Below are 15,048 nucleotides of genomic sequence, written 5' to 3'. Positions count from 1 at the left end.
AATTTTGGTTTAGAGAATATGAATTTCAAAATTATAAAATCTAAGTTTGATAGTGTCTCTACTTTTAGTATGATTGTGTCTCTACTTTTTAATAAATATTGTTCTATGTTTGATAGTGTTATCTATTTACTGAACATTAACAAACTTCATTCAAAAATTTATTTTCCAGATAAATTTGAGTGTATTACCAGTGAAATCACTAATGAGATTTAATTTAAATGTGTATATACGCGTTGGGAATCCTTAATCTGTGAAGATCCATGGGTGATCGAATTGCAGCTTAGTCACTCTAAAAAAGAACGATCATGCCTCTCTGTGATACCTAAACAACTTAAGTCGAGATCCACATAAGAAAGTTATAAGTGGGAGTGTTAGTTAATGGTCATATTATCGGTAACAGAAGGAACGCACACTTTATCACGGAAGGAATCAAATTTTATGATTTACGACGATATCATAGTACCAGTAAACGGGTTATTCGGTTTAGTTGAAAATTACATTTCAGTTGTTACCATATATAATTTTAGGGGTTACTTCACGTACTCTAGTATTCCAACTGAAGATATAAAATTTTATGTGGTAACAACTGAAGATTCAAATAAACAGAATAACTTGTTTTATTAGTACCATGATATCGTTAAAAATCATAAATATGATTCCTCCCATGGTAAAATGCGTATCACTTTAATTGGTATGTTTAACGAATAGTATAGCCGTGAAGTAACAATATAGTTTCTTTACGTGGATCTCGTTTTAATCTTTTCAGGTACCACAAAGAGTCGTGGTCAATTATTTTTAGAGTGGCCAAGATGTAATTTAATCATCCACGAATCTTTACAGATTAAAGATCATTCCAAATATGTACAAACACATTTGAACCTCACAAGTGATTTCACTGATAGTTTACTCAAATTTAATTGGAAAATCCATTGTTGAACAAAGTCTATTGATAATCAATTCATGGGTAATACTGTCAACTTTTTACTACTAATTTAGTTTAGAGAAGATGAAGTTAAAAAATTATAAAATCTAAGAAGGTCATACGATCGTGTTTCTACTTTTTAATGAATTACTTCAATTTTTGATAGTCTTATCGTGTTTCTACTTTTTAATGAATTACTTCAATTTTCTTCTATGTTTAAAAGTCTTATCCATTTACTTAACATCGAAAAACTTTCTTCAACAATTTATTTTCTCGTTAAATTTGAGTTCATTACCAGTGAAATCACTGATGAGATTCAAGTGCGTATATACACACTAGGAATCCTTAATCTGTGAAGATCCATGGTTGATCGAACTGCATGTTAGTCACTCTTTGTGGTATCTGAACAGCTTAAGACGACATCCATAAGTGGTAGTGTTACTTGAAGACCATATTATTGGTTGAGTACACCAATGAAAACAACACACTTTATCACAGAAGGAATCGGATTTTATGATTCATGACAATATCATTGGACCAGTAAATGGGTTGTTCGGTTTAGTTGAAAATTACATTTTAGTTGTTAGGATATATAATTTTAGGGTTTACTTCACGTACTTCAAAAAATGGGTCAAACACTCCAACTAAAATTTTCTATTGTAACAACTGAAGTATAACACTCAAATAAATCGAACAACCTGTTTATTGGTCCCATAATATCGTTAAAAATCATAAAATCTGATTCCTCCTATGGTAAAATGTGCATTGCTTTCATTGGTGTGTTCAATGAATAACATGGTCGTGTCGTAACACTGTATTTTCTTTACATGGATTTCATTTTAATCTATTCAGTACCACAAAGATTCTTTACAATTCTTTTTAAAGTGACCAAGATGTAATTCAATCAGCCACGAGTCTTTACAAATTAAAGATCATTCCCAATGTGTACAAACACACTTGAACCTCACCAGAGATTTCAGTGATAGCCTACTCAAATTTAATAGGAAAATCCATTGTTAAACAAAGTCTGTTGATGTTCAATTCATGGATAGAACTTGTCACTGGCTTATTTTTGCAGATATCTTATTTTGATAAAACAATATGATCATTGGGAGGTTGGTATTCTTTCCTTGAGCCAGTAAACAATTAACATTCTACATATCCACTAAAAATGCATTCTTGCTCAAAATACATTTTTTGTTCATAGCTTTGCATTGCTTTGTCAAAATTAATTAATTTATTTTCAAAACGATGTATGTATGTGGAATTAAGAAACATATTAAGAGCGGGCACGAGTCCATTAAAATTGTATATTTTTGGTCAAAATACTTTTGAGGTTTTGAACTTTTCTTTAAAAAATTACGTTATTTATTAAGATCATAATGTTTTCTTCGATTATTAGTACATTGATTCCAACGTTTTCTGATTTTCCTATTTTCCTATAAAAGCAAAACAAAATTCTCATTTCAAATCACAAAAGAATAACTACTATCTTAGCTTTATCTATTTTTTCTTACTATTTCTTGCGTATTTCTTTCTTTTTCTTGCAACTAATTTCACAAATCGAGTAGTTTGTGCTGTGCTTACTTACCGACCCACTATCGGTTATTACCTTTTCTTTTTCCTTGATATATTTGCGTTGTTGGACTTGGATAATAGCAGCATTCATTCTTAAGCCATACCGGCGTACTATTGAACAAGTTATGGAACCGGTGACTCTGTGGCAATCAGATCAACTGTATTCATTTCAAGTAGTTGTTATAAATTCAATTACAGTGATGTGTTATTCATTTCTTTTTGATGTGTTATCGTTACATATCTCTACAGGAACTACTAGAATACGCGCGCATGGCTAGCCACTGACAAGAGGTTAACTAATCTAGCTGATAGAAGTGTGTGGGCTTCCAACTCAAAACCAATTGGCAATGAGTGGAGTGGATCCACACCTTATATATTAAGATCCAGGATAAGGAGTTAGCAATGTGGGACTATCTTATAGTTTCTCCAACATGCTCCCCCTCCACGTGTAGGGCGGAGGAGAAACTAATAGTTTCTACTCATTCTATTTTCTTTGATTTCTTTCTTAATCATAATTTCTCTCTCTACACATGGTCAATATAAGACCATAGAGATAAGATGACATACATACATCTATTGTCCATACAATTCTACTACTACTTATATTCTTACACTCCTATTACATTTGAACATTACATTAACACTTAACAATCTCCTCCTTAATGTGATGTTCTACAACTCCAATTAATTCTCTAAAAGTTTGAAACTTGCCTTTGGGAAGTGCCTTGGTGAATATGTCCGTCAATTGGTCTTCCGTCTTGTAATACTTGATTTCTATTTCACCATCTTCAACGACTTCTCTAACGAAGTGATACTTGAGTTTGATGTACCTTGCTCTACAATGCTCAACCGAATTTTTGGACATAGCAATTGCGGATTTGTTGTCACAAAAAATTTCGGTGCACTCTTCTTGTTTCTCTTGAATATCTTCCATGATTCTTCTTAGCCATACAACATGAGATGTAGCTATTGATGCCGAAATGTACTCCGCTTTCGCCGTGGATAGAGCTACTGGTAGGACTAGAAGATGCCTACAATATTATAAACTGCAAGTGAACAGTGTCTACTATGTAAAACAGAAGCAAATACAAGTCGATCCCACAGAGACTAGGGCGATGTAGAGTTGATTCTAAGGTCTTTACATACTAAATCATATCAAACAAGGGCTTTTTGTCGGTACGACGAGATGATTGCTAAAAAGAACTTATGAAACTATAAAAGAAACAGAAATAAGGATGCAATGAGAGTAGAAAATAATCAAGTAGGAGGCACTAGGGAAATTGAATCTACCACATAACCTACACTAGATATTTCAGCTAATGAAAATACTCTTGACCTTGTAACATATAACGGTGAAGATTCGAGTCTGCCGTGTATCTGAAGTAATCTTTAAATGGATAGTTAGTCACAACTAAGGTATCAATTCCTAGCATTAGTTGTCTTACTATAGCACAACTAATCACAAATTGAAAATAGTCAATGAGGCATGAGTTGATGCAACAACAAATAATTGATCTAACAACCTAGGATGCAAGACATACTAGGTGAAAGTTATGAGTTGCAACAAGAAGACTAAACTGAATCCTATTTTATAAATCTCTACAAGAGCATTTTCATTAACATAAGCAACTAGCAGTAATCTAAGGGCTTCATCTAAACCCTAGCTAAAGAAGTTAGAACATGGATTTTATAGAAACAGATGAAGTTTTGATATTCATAAAATGTAAGCTCTTCCCTTTTCAACTGATTTCTACCAAATAACTCAACAACAAAAGCAAGAGATAAAACTAAGTTCTCCTCTCCTTCCTCACTGCCTCCTCCTTTACACAACATAACCCCCTATTTATACACAGATTTCTCCCCCCAATTTTCAATCCATATTCTCAAAAGAAACATTATAATATTTGGGGATTTTGTTATCGAAACTCACCACTATGGAAAAATCTTCATTCATGCATCGCCACTGCACTTATCCTCATCCATTTGACTGATGTTGTTGCTGTTTGAATTCAGACCTAATTGCCATTTGCGTAATCATCACAGCCAGCCTATTTCTTCCACTAGCTAGTTGTCTGATGATGTTGATGTTGTAGAGAATTTAAAATTAGACAAATTCTACTTACTGCTTGCTGATGTTGAAGACAACTTGGCCGACATGTTCTCGTCCAGTTCATAGAGTCTAGGGTTAGGTTGAGATTTGAGTATCACAGAAGGAGTACAAACTGGTCATCTGATTGATAAAGGAGAGATAGAACTAGGTATGGGTTCGACAGAGAGATGGAGAGGATACATCCCTTTAGGGTTAGGCTTTGGATAAGGATGGTGATGTTTCTCAGGGAGGTGGTGTCGGGTGTGAAAGAGAGATTGGGTTTGACAGATTGAAAGAGATGGGGACAGAGGTGGTCGGTTTAGGTGTTGTTCATGAATACCCTGTTTTTGGTGTTTGAGAGTGAAACTTGGACTTGGTTTATTTGTTTCCCAAATTGCTTTTAGCATTTGAACTCATGCCCATTAACTCCCAAACATGCATCATCTGTTACTTGAATTTAGGTCCATTAAGTTGTCCACTATCAATTGTTAGCCACCACCTCAACTCTGATCCCTTCCTGTTGCTGCTCATGGTGCGACAACTTCCCATTGCTCAACATTTCTTTGCTGACTCTATTTAGTCTCCTGCCATTACAAAAATCAGACTATTACCACATTTTTACACGCAATGAACAAGAAAAACAAAATACATATCACTTGGCATAAATATAAGCAATTAATGCACAAGATACCATAAACACCTACAAAATGATAATATTATATACAATATTAGGTGCTTATCAAATACCCCCAAACCTGCCTTTTACTCGTCCTTGAGTAAAACACAAAACTAAAAGAAAAGTCCTACCTACACTATTGTTGCTGGACAAAATATACCCAAAAAGTTCTAAGACAAAATATAAGCTCAGATTCCATGAAAGTGATACCTGCATTCAGTTTTAGCTCACAACAAATGGATATGTCAACTAAGGACATGCGATAAGAGTGTAAAGTGTATCTTCCTGGGACATGCATAGAGAATGATTTACTCTAGGAAGTTATGACTGCCAATCGCTAAGAGATAGTTTTTAGGCTAAGAACTGAATTCGAAGCCAAGCTAGTTGTCCAGCTTTACGAGAATTGTGAATGTTCACCTAAGAGTTGGTGATATTTCAGTTTACTCGCGTTGTACATCGATGGATACACCCTCCTTGCATATTACAATACCATTTACAACACATAACAACAAAGAACATTGACTGCAATATTTACATTGATGGTGGGCCCGGAGGAGTGTATAAAAATGAAGCGAAGAAACGCGGGCCTACAGTAATACCGCAAGTGCACGGTCGTCGGTTGTAGCTCGTGCAAGTACGGGTCGATCCACAGAGACTGGGTGTGTTTTGTAGTGTTTAGCTATTTTGGGCTCTAAATGGCTATTGTTGGGCTTTGAATACCCTTTGAGTAAATTGGGTCTAATGGGTTTGTTTTTAACAATGAAATGAACTGAGCTTGGGCTCAGTTGGTCTTGAAGTGCACTAGGCTTTGGGCCTTTGAATGATGAACTGTGAACTTGGGCTTTGGTCTCTGAATTAGGCTTTTGATTAAGCCCACAGTTGACTGAATTGGACTGGGCTTGTGATGTGATTTGAGCCTTGGGTTGAGCTGGGCTTTCACAGTGAATTGGGCCTTAGCTTTTTGGAGTGAACTGAGCTTTGGGCTCAGTTGGCTGGGCCTTTAGATTAGCTAGGCTTTAGGTCTTAACCTGAACTGTGGTCTGGGCCTAGGAGAGGAAGCAGCAGCAGCAGTGGTGACTTCTGCAGCATCAGAAGCAGTGGTGCACAGCAGCTGCACAGCAGTGGAAGGGGGGCAGCAAGCCAAGGGGAATACAAGGCAGCAGAACAAGGCAAGGAAGAAAGAAGAGATGGCAGTGAAGCAAAGACAATGCAATAAATAAAATGTAAAGAAGCAACGACAATGAAAAAAATTAAACAAGACAATGACTAAACAGCAAAGAACTAAACAACAACAATGGAAGTGAACCAAGGCCTAAGCCAAGGGCAGGGGAGATGGTGAAGCTAACAGTGATGACAATGCAAGGCCAAGGCAGTGGCTCTAGGCATACAAATGGAATGGAAAGAGAATTAGCTTGCTATGAGCACTAATTTCTCCCATTGCTCAATCAAAACAATGCATCCTAAGCATACAAATGGAATGGAAAGAGAATTAGCTTGCTATGAGCACTAATTTCTCCCATTGCTCAATCAAATCAGTGCACTGAGGTTTCTAGCCTAACATTCCACTAAACATGCATCACATAACAGGTACATTAACATTACATGGAACACAAACATCAACAGGAAATTAAAAGTAGAACATATACAGAAACATGATACAAGCTTACAGAAACATAGCATAACAGGGGTATGGGAGTGACAGCAAAGAACAAACATAACACAATGGAGTTCATAACAGGAACAACACATAACAACATCACAGTGACATAAAATGGAGAAAATCAAAACATTAAAATGGATAAACAGTGAACAACAAAATGAACATTTAACAGAACTAAGTTCTGGACACTGGCTAGTCCAGCATAAGCCAATTTCACACCCAACACCTTCTATTTATACAAGCAAGCAAAAAAACTAAAAATCCCCAAAATATCAGAGAATTAGGGTTTCACCAAAAAGTGAAATTGACTCACCTAACCTACTGATAGCAGCCCTAATACGTCAACCCATGCCTCTTATTCTTCTCCTGATGCAACCCATGCCTTCAATTTGTACATGCAAGCTCAATCCCAAAAATCCCCAAATTAACAGTAAAATTAGGGTTTTGATTTTTTTACTCACCAACTGTGATGAGACGAATCAATCGTCTACCCATGCTTCTTATTCATATTCTCATGCTCCCCACGCCTCCAATTGTTGCTTTAACATCACTTATATCCCCAATTTCTCACCTAGGGTTTCAGTGAGAAGAGAGATGAGAAATTGGAGAAATTAGTGGTTGATAAAGAGATAGCACGTGATGGTGATGATGGGCTTAGGTTTAGGGTTGGTTTGATGGCGTAGGGAGTGGTGGTGGCGAGGTCAGAGCAGGTGGAGAAGGTGGTGGTGCGGGTAGAGGTGAAGAAAGAGGAGAAGAAATGATTAGGGTTTCTTTTGTTTTTTTGGGTTATATATCCTAGGGTTATTTCGGTGTGATGCGGGTTCATAGAGTTTTGATGTCTAGCAATACGAAGCCGTGGGATGTGAAGATGGTAGATAGATCCAACGGCTTGATTGAACGGAGCATGTATCGACCGTTAGATGTATAATACATCAAAATTAACGGTGCAAGATGGAGTTAGGTGTTGTAGTGTTAAGCGGAAGTATCGAGGTTTGATGCGCAGGCAAAGAAGCGACCGTAGGATCTAAATGTGATCTAATCTGAAGGCTTGGAATTTAGGCACTATGGTGTTTTGCAGGAGCTTCAGATTTTGATGCGCGATGAAGGAGCGACCATCGGATGATGAGATGGATCCAATCCGACGGCTGAGAATGGAGGCGGGTATGGATATAGAAAATGGGTTTGGGTAAGGGTTTTGGGCTTTGGGTATGCCAAGCCCATATCTTCTTTAAGAACAATTCTTCCTTCTTGAGCCCATTTCCAGCTTTTTGGACGTGCGCTCCATTTTTTGCGGCTTCCTTGCGTAATTTCTTCCGGCTTTTCACCACTCTTCAGCTCTTTTCCGCTCCGCCAGTTATCCAGACTTTATTTATTACCTAAAAATGCAAAATTAAGTAAGAAAAATATTTATTCTTGAAAACAATGAAAATACAGAATATGGGATAAAATGTAGAATTAATGCACAAAAGATGAGTTAAATGCCAACAAAAAGGGATAGATATATATAATATTTGGCACTCATCAAATACCCCCAAACCTGAATTTTACTTGTCCTCAAGTAAAACAGAACTAAGGAAATCCTAACTATACCACTGTCGCTGGTCTCTCGAATGCATTTAGCGTATGCACTAAGCCTTTTAAACCACTAAGTGTCCCTAGTGGACGAGTTGAAGTCTCGTGAAGGTTTGCTTAGAACGTACCTACAAAGTTCTAGGTCAAAATATAAGCTCAGATTCCATCAAATGTGACATGTGCAAAACAGTTTAAGCTCACAACAAAATGGAGATGTCAATCTAGCTATCGAAGGCACAATCCTAGCACTGATAACAAAAAAAAGACATGTGATAAGAGTGTAAAGTGTATCTACACATGTGTAAGTTATGACTACTAATCACCAAGAGATAGTTTCTCAGGCTAAGAACTGAGGTCGAAATCTAGCTAGCTGTCCGGACTTTACGAGAATTGTGAATGAGTTGGAGGTATTTCACAATTACTCGCGTTGTACATCAATGGCATACACCCTCCTTGCTTATTACAATGAAACAACAAAATGACTCTTTACATGACTCTTATTTACATTGACTATTCTCTTTTTATTTTTGGAACAAGAGATGATGGAATTGATAAATACTTGATTTTTTTTTTTCTGAATATATACATCGTTTTTTTTTTTTTTTTTTTTTTTTTTTTGAGAAGGAAACACTTTTGATACATATACAAAAGGAAACAAAAGATTACATGACACTTTGCAAGAGGTAGCCCTTTTTGATGCACCCAGTTAAATTCGATGGTTGTCTTTCTTAATGTAACCTCCACCTTCTATCCCAACCAACCAAAGAACAAGCTAGTCAAGTTTCGTTCAGTATTCTAAAGTGATTGGCAATCGTAACTTCCTATCAAACACCTTGAAGATCGAGGCCATACATGTATTGGTAGATCGTGCGCGTGCAAATTTCTTATCACTATGTGAATTGTGCTAGAATCAGGGTGCCTAAATATCTAGACTAAGACTCCTAATAATTACATATTTGCACAAGAGTCAACATTTCAAGGTAAATGAGCTCCATTTTTATGTTTTTATCATTTTTCTAATTTTTTTGGAATTTTTCAATTTTTTCAAAAAGATGGAGTTTTGTTTTCAATTATGGCATATTATCGTGGTATCTACTCTATACCCCCAAACCTGAACTAAACATTGTCCTCAATGTTTCAAAATATGAACAAAATTATAATACAACATATGAAGAGGATCATGTTGAGTAGAGAAAAAGGAAAGAGAATACCCGATTTCGGCGAAAGCAATATTAGAACTCCGTTATTCAAGGCAAGAATCCAACATATTTCAGCCGAGATCATATTGGATTAGCAAAATATATACAAAAGGAATAAAAAGGGTTTTAAGAAATTGTATCTACTGGATTATATAAAAAAATTCACCATACACCAACAATCTAAAGAGTTGAGGATCAACCCAAAAGACAAAGTGTAGAGGTTTCAACAGCTTCACACAAAAATAACAGGAAATAAACGCAAGTGAAACTGTGAAACAAAATGAGCTACCCCCAAACCTGGATTTTTCAACGGATAAAATTTTGGAAACAAAATCTCGCAGTTTTGGGGGTTCATCATGCACAAGGTCTAGCTCAAAGTGAACTGTGCTAGGGACGGGCAAACATGCAATTTCCAACTGTGGTTCCTCAAAGATATTATACTTAGAAGCAAAATAGTCCAAAAGGACTTGGGAAGCATACAGTTCCAATCCTAGATTAGGAATTTTCAGAAAAATCGGTTTGACAATATGGGTACAAACCAAATCTAGGTTGGGTGGAAGGCCATCAGATTGTGACTTAGGTAGAAGAATAGGTATATTATTATCAATCAAATCAAAATCTCCTAACTCATCTACACATGTCACATCATGCTCACAATCATCAATCAAATTGGCAAGATCACAATCAGAATCATCAACATCATCAACAGATTTATTCTCGTGTATCGGCACATCAGGGGAAACATCACATGGAATACTAGAAGAAATATCATGCATTAAGGTCGGGGCAGAGACGCCTAATGTATTTGAACCCAAAGGTTCCATAACATTTTCAGTATAGACATGTTCTTCTAACATAACATCATAATCATCATCATCATCATGATAGGGATTTTGCAATCTAGGATAATTTTCAATCCTAAGGTCGGAGCTATTACAAGAATAAAACTCTAATTCATGGGGGTGACTCATATCATGTGGTGTTGTTCCTGTTTCCCTAACGGATTCCCATTGATGGGTTTTCTCTGCAATCTCGGCTAAAAAATTCCATGCATCATCCACAGATTTATCAATAAACTCACCATTACACATAGACTCAACCATGGTTCGAGATTTAAAGTCTAGTCCCTCATAGAGGATGACGACAAGTCTCCACTTCTCAAATCCATGGTGCGGACATTCACTCAACAAATCATTAAAACGTTCAAAATAGTGAAAAACAGTTTCCTCATCCAATTGGACAAAACAATTGATACTTTGACGAATAGCGATGGTCCTATGATGTGGAAAGAATTTTTTGAAAAATAGATCTGTGAGTTGGTCCCAAGTGTTGATTGATTGTGGTCTCAAACCGTAAAACCATGTTTTGGCCCTTTCCTTTAAAGAAAATGTAAACAAACACAATTTCAGAGAGTCTTCGGACATATGATCAGGTTGCATAGTCCGACAAATTTGTTCAAACTCTTTTACATGAGTATAGGGGTTCTCAGAATCGAACCCTCGAAATATAGGAAGTATTTGTATCATGCTTGCATTTATTTTAAAAGGGTTATTGGTTTGAGATAATACAATACATGATAATGGAATTTTTATTAATGGATACATGTATTCATGGAGAGCACGAGGTTGGCCCATATTGAAAAGACACAAAGCCCACTATTTGGTTTTAATGGGTTTGGATTTTTGGGAAAAATTTGGTTTTGGTGGGAGACATTTGAAAATTTGGTTTTGAAATGGGAGAAAAAATAAAACTTTTGGTTTAAGATGGGATAAAGAAAAAATTTGGTTTAAAATGGGAGCAAGAAAAAATTTTGGTTTTTTTTTTTTTTTTTTATTTTTTTTAAAAGAAAATAAAATTTGGTTTTTGAATGGGAGCAAGCCCACTGTTTGTCCTCTAATGGAATGGAAGGCTGCGGCCCACGAAACACTAAGTTTTAATTTTGAAAATTTAATTTGGCCCAGTTGGTTAAGGCCCGACGTTTGTTTTAAAACTTTGGTTTCGAGGTCCACTCTTGAGTGGAAACAAGCCCACAATCGGTTACAAGCTCAGCTGGGTTTAAACCCAGAGTCCAAAATACAAGTCCAATGAAAGAATTTAAACAAGCCCACAAATTAAACAAACAAGCCCACAAATAAATTATTACAAACCCAACAGAAAATAAGAGAAGCCCAAAAATTGGCTTTAATATTACAAGCCCACAATTAAAAAATTGGAAGCCCACAATTCGGGTTCTCTTAAATGGGTTACCTTTTAAGCACAGCCCAGCTGCTCTGATATTGTTGCAAAAACCCAGTTGGGCTTTGGTTCTTTTCCTTGGTGGCGTCCCAGCAGAGGAAAAACAGGTTCAGAACAGCAGGTCCAACAGCAAATGAAGTGAAGCAGATGCAGATGCAAATGCTATGCAGTGAAATGCAAAAATAGCTAATAAAACAACAAGAAAAACACAGCACCAATCCCCGGCAGCGGCGCCAAAAACTTGGTGGGCCCGGAGGAGTGTATAAAAATGAAGCGAAGAAACGCGGGCCTACAGTAATACCGCAAGTGCACGGTCGTCGGTTGTAGCTCGTGCAAGTACGGGTCGATCCACAGAGACTGGGTGTGTTTTGTAGTGTTTAGCTATTTTGGGCTCTAAATGGCTATTGTTGGGCTTTGAATACCCTTTGAGTAAATTGGGTCTAATGGGTTTGTTTTTAACAATGAAATGAACTGAGCTTGGGCTCAGTTGGTCTTGAAGTGCACTAGGCTTTGGGCCTTTGAATGATGAACTGTGAACTTGGGCTTTGGTCTCTGAATTAGGCTTTTGATTAAGCCCAAAGTTGACTGAATTGGACTGGGCTTGTGATGTGATTTGAGCCTTGGGTTGAGCTGGGCTTTCACAGTGAATTGGGCCTTAGCTTTTTGGAGTGAACTGAGCTTTGGGCTCAGTTGGCTGGGCCTTTAGATTAGCTAGGCTTTAGGTCTTAACCTGAACTGTGGTCTGGGCCTAGGAGAGGAAGCAGCAGCAGCAGTGGTGACTTCTGCAGCATCAGAAGCAGTGGTGCACAACAGCTGCACAAGCAGTGGAAGGGGGGCAGCAAGCCAAGGGGAATACAAGGCAGCAGAACAAGGCAAGGAAGAAAGAAGAGATGGCAGTGAAGCAAAGACAATGCAATAAATAAAATGTAAAGAAGCAACGACAATGAAAAAAATTAAACAAGACAATGACTAAACAGCAAAGAACTAAACAACAACAATGGAAGTGAACCAAGGCCTAAGCCAAGGGCAGGGGAGATGGTGAAGCTAACAGTGATGACAATGCAAGGCCAAGGCAGTGGCTCTAGGCATACAAATGGAATGGAAAGAGAATTAGCTTGCTATGAGCACTAATTTCTCCCATTGCTCAATCAAAACAATGCATCCTAAGCATACAAATGGAATGGAAAGAGAATTAGCTTGCTATGAGCACTAATTTCTCCCATTGCTCAATCAAATCAGTGCACTGAGGTTTCTAGCCTAACATTCCACTAAACATGCATCACATAACAGGTACATTAACATTACATGGAACACAAACATCAACAGGAAATTAAAAGTAGAACATATACAGAAACATGATACAAGCTTACAGAAACATAGCATAACAGGGGTATGGGAGTGACAGCAAAGAACAAACATAACACAATGGAGTTCATAACAGGAACAACACATAACAACATCACAGTGACATAAAATGGAGAAAATCAAAACATTAAAATGGATAAACAGTGAACAGCAAAATGAACATTTAACAGAACTAAGTTCTGGACACTGGCTAGTCCAGCATAAGCCAATTTCACACCCAACACCTTCTATTTATACAAGCAAGCAAAAAAACTAAAAATCCCCAAAATATCAGAGAATTAGGGTTTCACCAAAAAGTGAAATTGACTCACCTAACCTACTGATAGCATCCCTAATACGTCAACCCATGCCTCTTATTCTTCTCCTGATGCAACCCATGCCTTCAATTTGTACATGCAAGCTCAATCCCAAAAATCCCCAAATTAACAGTAAAATTAGGGTTTTGATTTTTTTACTCACCAACTGTGATGAGACGAATCAATCGTCTACCCATGCTTCTTATTCGTATTCTCATGCTCCCCACGCCTCCAATTGTTGCTTTAACATCACTTATATCCCCAATTTCTCACCTAGGGTTTCAGTGAGAAGAGAGATGAGAAATTGGAGAAATTAGTGGTTGATAAAGAGATAGCACGTGATGGTGATGATGGGCTTAGGTTTAGGGTTGGTTTGATGGCGTAGGGAGTGGTGGTGGCGAGGTCAGAGCAGGTGGAGAAGGTGGTGGTGCGGGTAGAGGTGAAGAAAGAGGAGAAGAAATGATTAGGGTTTCTTTTGTTTTTTTGGGTTATATATCCTAGGGTTATTTCGGTGTGATGCGGGTTCATAGAGTTTTGATGTCTAGCAATACGAAGCCGTGGGATGTGAAGATGGTAGATAGATCCAACGGCTTGATTGAACGGAGCATGTATCGATCGTTAGATGTTTAATACATCAAAATTAACGGTGCAAGATGGAGTTAGGTGTTGTAGTGTTAAGCGGAAGTATCGAGGTTTGATGCGCAGGCAAAGAAGCGACCGTAGGATCTAAATGTGATCTAATCTGAAGGCTTGGAATTTAGGCACTGTGGTGTTTTGCAGGGACTTCAGATTTTGATGCACGATGAAGATGCGACCATTGGATGATGAGATGGATCCAATCTAACGGCTGAGAATGGAGGCGGGTTTGGATATAGAAAATGGGTTTGGGTAAGGTTTGGGCTTTGGGTATGCCAAGCCCATATCTTCTTTAAGAACAATTCTTCCTTCTTGAGCCCATTTCCAGCTTTTTGGACGTGCGCTCCATTCTTTGCGGCTTCCTTGCGTAATTCCTCCCGGCTTTTCACTACTCTTCAGCTCTTTTCCGCTCCGCAAGTCATCCAGACTTTATTTATTACCTAAAAATGCAAAATTAAGTAAGAAAAATATTTATTCTTGAAAACAATGAAAATACAGAATATGGGATAAATGTAGAATTAATGCGCAAAGGATGAGTTAAATGCCAACAAAAAGGGATAAATATATACAATATTTGGCACTCATCAAATACCCCCAAACCTGAATTTTACTTGTCCTCAAGTAAAACAAAACTAAGGAAATCCTAACTATACCACTGTCGCTGGTCTCTCGAATGCATTTAGCGTATGCACTAAGCCTTTTAAACCACTAAGTGTCCCTAGTGGACGAGTTGAAGTCGTGAAGGTTTGCTTAGAACGTACCTACAAAGTTCTAGGTCAAAATATAAGCTCAGATTCCATCAAATGTGACATGTGCAAGT

The sequence above is a fragment of the Papaver somniferum genome, chromosome 3 (genome assembly GCF_003573695.1).
Source record: "Papaver somniferum cultivar HN1 chromosome 3, ASM357369v1, whole genome shotgun sequence".
Classification (NCBI taxonomy): Eukaryota; Viridiplantae; Streptophyta; class Magnoliopsida; order Ranunculales; family Papaveraceae; genus Papaver; species Papaver somniferum.
The sequence above is the reverse complement of the archived record's forward strand: the minus strand, read 5'-3'. Positions refer to the sequence as shown.